At 39.0% G+C, this 12,446-nt stretch overlaps 1 protein-coding gene across 13 annotated transcripts in view; it reads left to right on the top strand.

Moving 5' to 3' along the window:
- Nav3 (neuron navigator 3) overlaps nucleotides 1-12,446 on the top strand; it is a 788,263-nt gene that overhangs the window by 536,790 nt on the left and 239,027 nt on the right. The window lies entirely within an intron of this gene.

The raw sequence follows: 12,446 nt of genomic DNA, 5'->3' as shown, positions 1-12,446 counted from the left end.
TGTTAAGTCGCCCAGTGTACTTCCTCTTAAGATTGAATGAGTTAAACTGTGTGAGGTGTTGGGAAAAGTACCTTACCCATAACTCTGGGCAATGTAAAAAGCCAGGCAGATACAGCCCTGCTATGTTCCTGGTAGCAGCAGGGGTGCAAGGGAAGAGAAGGAAACAATAAACTAAGTTGCTACTAGCATTCAGCTCTTTCGCTAAAAATAATTTAAAATATGCTCCCTGTAGGAGGAAAGTCCATCACTCAGTGGACGGTGTGCTTCGTTACATATCTGATTTCTACAGTTGAAGTAGTGAGAAAGGCTAGGGAGTGGAAAAGTTACATCCAGGTGAGTGTAAGAAAATCCTGAAAGGAACGTGTATGAAGTGAGCTGGAAAGAGGGCAGTGCTAAGGCCCTGTGGTCAAGCGATGGGGAGGGGCCTTAGGCAGTCACAGTTGCACAGACAGCTATCTACCAGGTTCACGGAATCTACTTACTTACCTCTTCATCTTCCCTGGTCCTCCTCAAGGACAAACTGTGGACATCAGCATTTATGCTGTGGCCACATTGGCAAACACAGCACTTCCCCGTAAATGCTGGCCAATGTCATCCGGTTGTGGATGCTACAGTTTATGTCTGTCCTGTTATTTTCTCTGTAAGAAAACTACATATTAAAAAAATGCAGACTGTACTATAGTTAGTATAGAAACCCCTCCCCCTTCGCTGTTGTATCAGTTTACATATATGGCTATTTCTGTTCACCTAAAAATTTCGAGCGTCCAGGATGAAAACAGTCATCGTGAGATTCCAAAGTGACAAATCATGATGTGAATTTAAAAAATGACAGATGCTGCTGTGGGTAGAAATACACACGCAGTTTCTGTTCTGTAACATGTACAGCTTGAGCTAAGTATGTATTTGACATCTGTCTACCATGAAAGATCTGGGCATGGGAGTCTAGGTGGCTGCTGCTTTATTTGTTTAACCTGGATTTATCATAAAAGGTTTCTACAGTAGGCTGCCGAGGTGTAACTTCGAAGGGAGGCAGTCACTCTAAAAAAGTCTTAAGACCAGAAAGTGGTATTTATAAATATGAACAGCATTACTTAATTTCTTTAAAATTGGTAATCATAAAAAAAAATTGGTAATCATATATGCAAGGAAATTAGGAGTACTTGTGACATATGACAGACTTATATCAATAAGCAGTCAATTAATATATGTTTAAAACATTAAAAGCAAGTCAGAATGTGTTTTGGATTCTTTTTGATTTCCTGTGGTTCATGCTGGCCTTGAACTCAAGAAGTATCCCAGGCTTGTCCTGAATTCCTGGCCCCGTTTTCTTGTCTCTCTTGTTACCAGAATTATAGATGTTTATTTGCATCGTTGGCTCTACTGGAATCGCTGTGGGATTTGTCTGTTTGTCTGTTGGGTGGAACAGTACTAGAAATTGACCCTATGGTCATATGCATCCTAGATTCTACTACTGAGAAATGTCCTAGTCCATTATACTTCATTAAATCTAAGAGTGGGGACACTTTTGAGTTGCTTTGTATTAGCCTGTTATGAACAGCTGTAGGTGAGCGTCTCTGGACTCCATGTTGATAACTATGAGCTTTAAAGCAGTCTCTGTTCACCATCTGGTAATTTGTTAATGGCATAAGTATCTAGCCTAAGCTACAGATATGGGTTTCTCCAATGACCAACTCTGATCTCCACGGGCTGCTGACTGTTGACTGACCATGCCTGTTCTGTAACTCTACACCCTGTTTAATGGCCAGAATTGCTCAGTGTATTCATTTTCCAAAGAGTAATTTACATCATTATTTGGCCAGAATTACTCAATGCATTCATTTTCCGAAGAGTAATTTACATCATTATCATATAACAAAAAGTCATATAGTGGGACTAGAGAAATGACTGGGCACTTGCTGATCTTCCGTGGGACCTGGTTTCCATCCCCAGAACCCACTCAGATGCCTGTGCACATCCTAACTCCAGTCCCAAGGCATCTTCTGGCCTCTACAGGTATTTCATACACTTCGTGCTCACACATGTATGGAGGTAAAGCACCCATTTAATGAAATAAAAATAAATTCTCGAAAGAGCGTCTTCTAGTTGAATTAAGTGATAGCCATGGCCTCCACTCCCTCCTTTCCACAACAGAGGAAACCAATTTGCACCATTTAACAGTTTTCTTTGACATTTATTTCAACATCTCCCAACGATATGTTATAATATTAATGTACCAATTACAGAGATTATCTCTTGGCTTTTATGAAAACACGAGATTTAGCTCCCTTCTTCCCCATCTGCTTTGTTCTACCCCCAATATACTTACATTATAATTTTCCGCTAAATCCATATATTTAAATTATTCCCATGTAAATGTCCTTTACTGCCAAGCCACATACAATATACCATGATTGCAGTCCTTTTTAGAAGGAAAGTTTGTTATCCTTTTTCTATCCTACAACTAATAATCATCTTGTACTTCTTAATTTAGATTTTTAAAAACCAATATCCATGGTTTTTTTCCCCCTATGGTTTCCAAAAGGTCTGTAACGTCCATCCCAGTAAAATTTTCTCTATCCGAACTGTCAGGATGTATCTTCCTTGTAGTATTTCCCTCCCTGCTGTCAGCAATTCTAAAATAGTCTCTCTGTGTTCCATCGAACGGTTTGCTCTCTAAGTTCTACCTAGCAGGTAGGAGAGATGTGGCCTTGCCCTGTCCCTGAAAGTGTCCTTTGTCAGCCTCCTGCATTTGACCACCTGCTTATTTAGCTTTCTTATTTTATCCATGCATTCCAAAGAAGGTGTGTGTGAGAAGTATTTTTTTCATAGCACATTGTGTGAGATGCCCTTATTTTTCTATTTTTCTTATCTGGCAGCTTAGGTAGTATTTCTGGTTGCAAACCTCCTTCCTCCAGACCTTTATTATTATTATTATTATTATTATTATTATTATTATTATTATTGTTGTTGTTGTTATTGTTACTATTATTATTATTATTAATCTTTACATTTCAAATGATATCACCCCTCCATTTTTCCCCTTCATCCCATCCCCCTCCCCTTTGTCTCTTTGTCTCCACCCACCCACCCACTCCTGCCTTACAGCTCTAGCATCCCCCTATGCTGGGGCATTGAGCCACCACATGACAAGGACCTTCCCTCCTGTTGCTGTCAGATAAGGCCATTCTCTACTACATAAGTAGTTGAAGCCATTTGTCCCTCCATGTGTACTCTTAGGTTAGTGGTTTAGTCACTGGGAAATCCGGTAGTCTGGTTAGTTGATATTCTTTTCCCTCTGGGGTTTCAATCCCCTTCAGCTCCTTCAGTCCTTGCCCTAGCTCTTTCACTGTGGTCCCTGGGGTCCAGTCCTACGGTTGATTGTGAGTATCTGCTTCTATCTCAGTCGGGTGCTGACAGAATCTCTCAGGAAACAGCCATACCAGGCTCCTGTCAGCAAGCACTTCTTGGCATCAGCAATAGTTTGGGGGTTTGATAGCTGCATATGGGATGGATCCCCAGGTGGGGCAGTCTCTGGATGGCCTTCCCTACAGTCTCTGCTCCATTTTTGGTCCCTGTATTTCCTAAAGACAGGAACAATTCTAGGTTAAAAATTTTGAGATGGGTGGGTGATCCCATCCCTCAACTGGGGGGCCGTGCCTAATCTCTGGATATGGTCTCTACAGGTTCTCCCTCCCGTTTGTTAGGTATATCAGTTAATGTCATCCCTGTTGGGTCATCCTCTGTAATTGCTCATCCTGGGAGGGCTGCTGAGACAAGTGACGACATTACCTTCTTTTGATAGTACCTGGTGCTTTCTTTATATATATTTTTTCCTTATTTGTGACCCCATAGATATTAAGATACATTTTATTACCACTGATTATTGGCGCATTACATATATATATACATATATATATACATATATATATATATATATCTCAATGACCCTATCCTCTAATATAATGCTACATAATATTTTGCGTTGCTAAATGTCTACATTTTAATCCATTTTCCTCTATATTTTCAATTTAACCTTCTAGTCTTTTAACTTAATTAGCCCTAATATTTTTAATTTCAAAACGTCTTATCCCATGTTTTTTTCCCAAAGACTTGTTTATGGTATATATGCATGAAATGTTTTCTTCTGAAGGATATACTTCCTCTTTCCTGATATAGATTATTAGTTATAATTTTCTTGACTTTAGTCTGTTCCCAATTTTGTTTTATTTGGAATCTTTTGTATCTGTGTATGCTGACATGAGTGTTTTACTTAAAAAGTATAGCAATAAATGTTTGGCAACCTTAAATTCTGTTTTTTGTTATTTTAAAATATCTATTTTTATTTTGTCTTTTATTTAAAATACACTTTACATATGATGTAATCTGATTATAGTTTCCCTTTCTTTTACTCCCCCTGCCCCACCAGTTCCTCCTTACCTCATATCCAGTTCCACATCTTTTCTGTCTGTTATCAGAAGACAAACAGGCATCTAAGGGATAATAATAAAATAAGATCAGATTAATCTTCATATAGCCACCTTAATTTAAGTGTGTGTTCTGTGTGCCTGATGCTTTCTTAATTTCAAATGTCTTTTCCGTGTACCCCTTCCACGATCTCTTCAAATCAAACCTCAGTGATGTCTGACTGTGCTGCACCGTCCCATTTCTCTGCCCCTTTGTAGGTTATTCCTATCCTTCCATCCCACAGAATGGACTTTCCTTCTCCTTCTTCCTGACAAGGCTGCCCCTTGTGTGTGGCACGCCTCAATTCCCTGTCATTTTCCATAGGCCTAATCAATATAGTTTTATTGTCATTTCTTGCTGTTGTTTTTAATTAGAATAATTCATTCTTAAATATAAGAAATTTTGTCTTATAAAGAAACACTTTTAAGTTAATTGAGATCTATTATTTTATTTTTAGTAGGAAGGTAATTTGCTCTGATTTCTACTTTAACATTATACCTGGTTGACAATCACGGTATAAGGGACACATTAATACCTGTCACCCTGAATTCAAAGACAATTTCTAGGATATTAGAGGAGCTGGGGTTAGGAGGGCTAAGACATTGAAGCAGGTCCATGATGAAGCCAAAGGGTCGAGAGGGATGAAGCAAACAGATTTTGTAAGATTGGCTCAGAGACTAGATTCAATAAATGCAGAAAAAATATTGAAAGGAAATCATGAGACTGCATCTTGGCTTACACATTTACTTGCCCTCATAGGCCATCTCTCATTAATTTTCAGAAGCTATTAATTAATATACATCCATTTTAAGCAAAAGCTTCCTGATTGAGAATGAGACTAGCTATACTGAACTGCTTTAACAGTAAGCTTGTTACACATATTCTGTGAAGGGACTTTACAAAAAGCCTTTGGACTGATGCAATGCATATACTTTTGAAATGGCACACAATATTGAGTCTTAGACATTTTGTGACTTTTGTCATTTTGTGTTGATGTCATGAAATATCTGAGTCTGGGCCATACTTGAAGAGATTTTGATTCACAGTTTGGAGGCTCAGCTGTGGAACAAACTCTGCTGAAGTTCCCTGTGGCTGTATCGCCTGTGGTAGATAGACAGCTATGTCTCTGTGGGTACATGTGAGAAGAGGGAGTTTAAATGTTAATCGGGGAAGCAAGAGACTAGGGAAGGGTCTTTTATGGCAACCATGTCGTTAGTACTAACTCAGGAGTCCCAGGAGACCATGCAATTTCTTTCGATGGCACGTCTGCAGGGCCCTAAATATGCCCAGTCCACTAGGCTCCATCTTTTAAATAACCCCATGTCTACATAGTCACAAATAGGACCAGGGCTCAACATGAGCCCTTCTGGGAAAAACTATATCAAAACCATGGCCTTCTGCGACCATCCCAGAACTAGAATCTGTTGATCCCTTGGCCCCATTAGTCCTACAATCAACTTAAGATGCAGTTCTTGATCAACTATCTCAAACTAAGCTCATGCTTTAACTCTCATGCTGTAAAACCAAAGTGATTTCTGACTTTCTTTGTCGGTCTTACCATTCCTTTTCTTTTTCCATAGAATGAAACTCTACAAAATTCCAAAAAAAAAAAAAAATTAAATGGAAGGTATAGTTTGATCATAATGGTGAAAGGCACGAGGGTGATAAGAACCAGAGAGTAATATCTGGAGCAAAAGGCCTTTATGGTCAAGGCTAGCCCAAATCCCTGCATGGATGGGGAGGGAATCATGAATAACCACTCCTAGTTTGGGGACTATCAAGAGTAAGTGCATGCTGGCATAAAGGAGAGCTAGTTTTATTTGTGGATGCTGAAACTGAGGTGCTACTCACGATCCAGAAGATGGTTTTATAGTTATTCATATATACCACTATGTCAGCTCAGTGTGTTTTAAAGCACACATGACGGGAAAAGTGATAGGGGATAGGAGAAGACTTGGAAGGGAAGGAATAGTGGGTAGATTTGATCAAAACTCATAATATGCATGCTTTGTTAAGTAACTAAATAGAATATGTCATTTCTTCCATGGAAGGTTTTGTACCATATGCAACAATAAATTTCTCCCCATTCAAGGGGACTTAGTAACTTTTGATTTACAAACCCAATCCTAAGGGGGGAAAAGGTTTGCCCCATTCCTGATTCTTCCCTTTTTCTGTATAGCTTTCCCCTCTGAGGCTACCAGCTTGGTCAATGTACAAGACTGTTGCTTATCATGGTGGTAGGGGTTAAAGGCATCAGTACCACTGGTGTTTCATAAGCACTGAAATTTAATGGTGCCTGCCAGACTTGAGTCACCATAACGTGTCTGCATCCTCTTAGGCCTTCCTATTATCTATTCTCAGGTCTACATGCATTCCTTGCTCGATTTCAGTTGTTCCTGGGCTCACTGCTTTCTTTCCTCTGAAGATGCCTATGGAGCGGGTAGGGCTCAAATGCTTTCCTAGACTGTTGAGTTGAACACTTTGCTTTTCCTTCTTGGAGCCAAGAGCTTCTGTGAAACTCAGTCCTAAGGGTCACCTATTAGGACCTTTCTCTGATACTTTGTTTCCTTCTGTAATGGTTTGTATATGCTTGACCCCAGGGAGTGGCACTATTAGGAGGCATGGCATTTTTTAAGTAGGTGTGGCCTTGTTGGAGTAGGTGTGGCCTTGTTGGGTAGGTGTGGCCTTGTTGGAGTAGGCGTGGCCTTGTTGGGTGGGTGTGGCCTTGTTGGAGTAGGTGTGGCCTTGTTGGAGTAGGTGTGGCCTTGTTGGAGTAGGTGTGTCACTGTAGTCATAGGCTTTAATACCCTAGTCATAGATGCTTGGAAGCCAGTCTTCTCCTAACAAGCTTCAGATGAAGAGGTAGAACTCTCAGCTCCCGCCATGCCTGTCTGGATGCTGCCATGCTCAGGCCTTGATGATAATGGACTAAACCTCTGAACCTGTACACCAGCCCCAGTTAAATGTTGTCCTTATCAGAGTTACCTGGGTCATGGTGCCTGTTCACAACAGTAAAACTCTAACTAAGACACCTTCTAATGTTTAATATACTTAGCTCATTGATCAGGCTCCCTTAAGAAGCCTGTTTATGATCTCAGTTTACCCATTCATTTGCTGTTTTCTGAGATTTGAAAGCTTAGTTCTTTTTTAACCAAAATTCCAGGATTTTCCAGAGAATCAAGGACTTCACATTTGTTAGAATAGTTATTTTAAACGACAAAGGTATAAACTTCTTTGCAAAGAATATTGCATACCATGGGAAAAATATAGAAGGACATTCATTATGGGAAATATTAAGAAGACCCCTCACAATCGGAAACAAAAATGGGTATGCTGGCATGTGCCTGTAACCCCAGTGCCTGAGAAACTAAGGCAGGAAGAGTGCTGCATTTTCAAGGCCATCCTGGACAACGAAGTACATTTGTATGCTCTCTCCAGTGTCTTTTTGGAAGCACTCACAGCTTTGAGTTTTCCTCTTAGCACTGCTTTCATTGTGTCCCATAAGTTTGGGTATGTTGTGCCTTCATTCCCATTAAATTCTAAAAAGTCTTTAATTTCTTTATTTCTTCCTTGACCCAGTTATCATTGAGTAGAGAGTTGTTTAGCTTCCACGTGTATGTGGGCTTTCTGTCGTTTTTGTTGTTATTGAAGACCAGCTGTAGTCCTTGGTGATCTTATAGGATGTGTGGGATTAACTTCAGGTCATTTCCCCTCATGAATATCGATACAAAAATACTCAATAAAAATTTTGCAAAACCGAATCCAAGAACACATCAAAATGATCATTCACCATGATCAAGTAGGTTTCATTGCAAGGATGCAGGGATGATTCAATAGACAGAAATCCAGTACCGTAATCCACTTTATAAACAAACTCAGAGAAAAAGACCACATGATCCAATTTTGTTTTCTATTTTTCTATAAATGAGAATGTATGTATCTCTGCTTGTGCATGTGTTTATTGAACTCTTTCTTTGGGTCATTTATTTTTTTCTGTGTTTTTATTTTGTCTTATTCTGGCTTATTTTTTTTTAATTTATCTTATCTTATTTTACTATAACTTTTTAAAATGCCCACTTGTTTTCTAAAGAGAGAGAGAGAAAGAAAAAATGTGAATTTGGGTAGGTGGTGAGGTGAGTAGATGTGAGAGGTGTTGGGGGAGGGGCAACCATAATCAGGATGTGTTGTATTAAAAAAACTATTTTCAGCACAAAAATAAATAAATGATGCATATCATAAACACCAAATCCTAAGAGGTCATTATAGTTTACCTCTGGTTTCCTTAATTATTTTATTGCACTACAACTAGATAGCTAGCTTAGGTTTAAGGAGTTGACATTAATAATGGTTCCTTTAAAAGTATTACACATCTCCTTATAATATATATGTATATTCATATTAAAACAGTGAACTTGAATTACCCTAGATGCCGAGAACACATGAAACTCAAGATGGATGATCAAATTGTGAATGCTTCACTCCTTCTTTAAAAGGGGAACAAGAATACCCTTGGCAGGGAATAGAGAGGCAAAGATTAAAACAGAGACAGAAGGAATACCCATTCAGAGCCTGCCCCACATGTGGCCCATACATATACATCCACCCAATTAGATAAAATGGATGAAGCAAAGAGGTGCAGGCAGACAGGAGCCGGGTGTAGATCTCTCCTGAGAGACACAGCCAGAATACAGCAAATATAGAGGCAAATACCAGCAGCAAACCACTGAACTGAGAATAGGACCCCCGCTGAAGGAATCAAAGAAAGAACTGGAAGAGCTTGAAGGGGCTTGAGACCCCATATGAACAACAATGCCAAGCAACCAGAGCTTCCAGGGACTAAGTCACTACCTAAAGACTATACATGGACTGACCCTGGACTCTGACCTCATAGGTAGCATTGAATATCTTAGTAAGATCACCAGTGTAAGGGGAAGCCCTGGGTCCTGCTAAGACTGAACCCCCAGTGAACTAGACTATGGGGGGGGAGGGCGGCAATGGGGGGAGGGATGGGGAGGGGAAGACCCATAAAGAAGGGGAGGGGGAGGGGTTAGGGGGATGTTGGCCCGTAAACCAGGAAAGGTAATAATGCTTGAAATGTAAATAAGAAATACTCAAGTTAAAAAAAAATAAAAATAAAGTGAGGAGGAATAAAAAAAACAGTGAACTACTTCTGATATCATTAACATTTAATAAGTGTACTAAGTGGAAGGACATGTTTGAGTTCATTGAGTCTTCACAGTGGTTTTTATTCAGAGATAACAGCAATGCTTTTTTTAAGAATGAGAATCCCTGGTACTGAGAAAATAAATATTCAGTCAGTGAACATCACACGGATTGAAAGTGGCAGAACTTAATGCTGTAGAATGTCACCCAAATAATACATATTATATAATAGGCCCTAAAATTCATTTTGACACATGATACCTTTCACTTTATAGTTTTATTTACTATAAATGAATATATATCCATAAATATACTATATATATCCATAAATTATATATATATATACATATATATACATACACACACACACACACACACACACACACACATATATATATATATATATATATATATATATATATATATAGTGTTTGGGGTAAATTTAACCTTAAAGTATAATTCATAGAGATGTGTATAACATTTGTTAATCAAAATTCTTGAAGAATATTGGCTTTGTGTGTAGGAATTTCTACTTAAAGCGCTGGCCTGAAGCTTGATGATTGAAATATTCAGTTAGTTCATACAGAAGTTGCCAAGTATTCATTTTATATTATTCACAATTATACCAACTTCTTCCCTCAAAACCTACAATTAATTCTTACTATAATCCTGGAACGTGTACCAGACTTTCTAACTCAACCGGCTGGAGTTATGAAGTTAAATACAATGGCTGCATTGTGTGTTGACGAACCAGAGGAAAGTTTGCAGTCCAAGCCCAGCATCAGGACATAAATTATCATCCCTTTGCATCTGTTCAAATAACAGAACTTAACGAAAGTTGACAGGATTGTTTGCCTTCTCTTTCATCAAAGCATAACGGAGAGTTTGCTGGTGAACTTGTGATTTCTTATCACGTCTTCTACTCAAGTCTACTGTCTCCTTGAAGACACGCCTCATTTTCCTACTGCTTTCTTCCATTCACATAGTTTCAATTTAAGAATTTTAAGAAAAAAAAATACGGGTATGCTAGCATATGCCTGTAACCCCAGCCCTTGAGGAACTGAGGCAGGAGAATTGCTGCATTTTCAAGGCCATCCTGGGCAACAAAGTAAATTTGACCTTAGCCTGAGATGTATAAAAAGATCTTATAGAAAGAAGCAAATATATAAATAATCTAGGTAAATGTGTTTTATTATTTACTACAGGTAATTATATTTTGCATCTTAATTGTTTTATGTTTTGCCAGCTGTATTGTAGGGTTCCTTTGGGATATATGATGTCACCCTCTCTTGGGATTTACTTGTAATCTATCATTTCTTTTACTTACAGAATATATAGATGTTCATGAAAAAGAATGACTTACCAAAAGTTTGTACATGTGATTTTTAGGCAGAAATGTGGTTTCATTTTATTTAGTTAGTTACTGATTTTACAAACTACAACAAAAGTCAGGCATACATCTAGGTCTAAGCAAACATTCAGGCAAAGTCCTCAAGTTTGCACTCCCCTTGAGAGAATACTGGAGCAAGCCAACAGGGTCTGCCAATTCAGTCTGAGGCGTTCTTACTGGTGCTAAAAGCTAGCTAAGAAGCTTCAGTTTGTTTGCTTAAATTCCCAGAAGGATTTGCATCTGCATTAAGACTCTTTCAATCACCCTGTACAAAGCTTAAGTCCAAGTGGATCAAAAACCTCCACATCAAACCAGATACACTCAAACTAATAGAAGAAAAAGTGGGGAAGCATCTCTAACACATGGGCACTGGAGAAAATTTCCTGAACAAAACACCAATGGCTTATGCTCTAAGATCAAGAATTGACAAATGGGATCTCATAAAACTGCAAAGCTTCTGTAAGGCAAGGGACACTGTGATCAGGACAAAATGGCAACCAGCAGATTGGGAGAAAAGATCTTTACCAATCCTACAACAGATAGAGGCCTTATATCCAAAATATACAAAGAACTCAAGAAGTCAGACCGCAGGGAGACAAATAACCCTATTAAAAAATGGGGTTCAGAGCTAAACAAAGAATTCACAGCTGAGGAATGCCGAATGGATGAGAAACACCTAAAGAAATGTTCAACATCTTTAGTCATAAGGGAAATGCAAATCAAAACAACCCTGAGATTTCACCTCACACCAGTGAGAGTGGCTAAGATCAAAAACTCAGGTGACAGCAGATGCTGGCGAGGATGAGGAGAAAGAGGAACACTCCTCCATTGTTAGTGGGATTGCAGACTGGTACAACCATTCTGGAAATCAGTCTGGAGGTTCCTCAGAAAATTGGACATTGAACTGCCTGAGGATCCAGCTATACCTCTCTTGGGCATATACCCAAAAGATGCCCCAACATATAAAAAAGACATGTGCTCCACTATGTTCATAGCAGCCTTATTTATAGTAGCCAGAAGCTGGAAAGAACCCAAATGCTCTTCAACAGAGGAATGGATACAGAAAATGTGGTACATCTACACAATGGAATATTACTCAGCTATCAAAAAAATGACTTTATGAAATTCATAGGCAAATGGATGGAACTGGAAAATATCATCCTGAGTGAGGTAACCCAATCACAGAAAAACACACATGGTATGCACTCATTGATAAGTGGCTATTAGCCCAAATGCTTGAATTGCCCTAGATGCACAGAACACATGAAACTCAAGAGAGATGACCAAAATGCGAATGCTTCACTCCTTCTTTAAAAGGGGAACAAGAATATCCTTGGCAGGGAAGAGAGAGGCAAAGATGAAAACAGAGACTGAAGGAACACCCATTTAGAGCCTGCCCCACATGTGGCCCCTACATATACAGCCACCC

This window comes from Rattus norvegicus, chromosome 7, assembly GCF_036323735.1.
Source record: "Rattus norvegicus strain BN/NHsdMcwi chromosome 7, GRCr8, whole genome shotgun sequence".
NCBI lineage: Eukaryota > Metazoa > Chordata > Mammalia > Rodentia > Muridae > Rattus > Rattus norvegicus.
The sequence above is the reverse complement of the archived record's forward strand: the minus strand, read 5'-3'. Positions and strand labels throughout refer to the sequence as shown.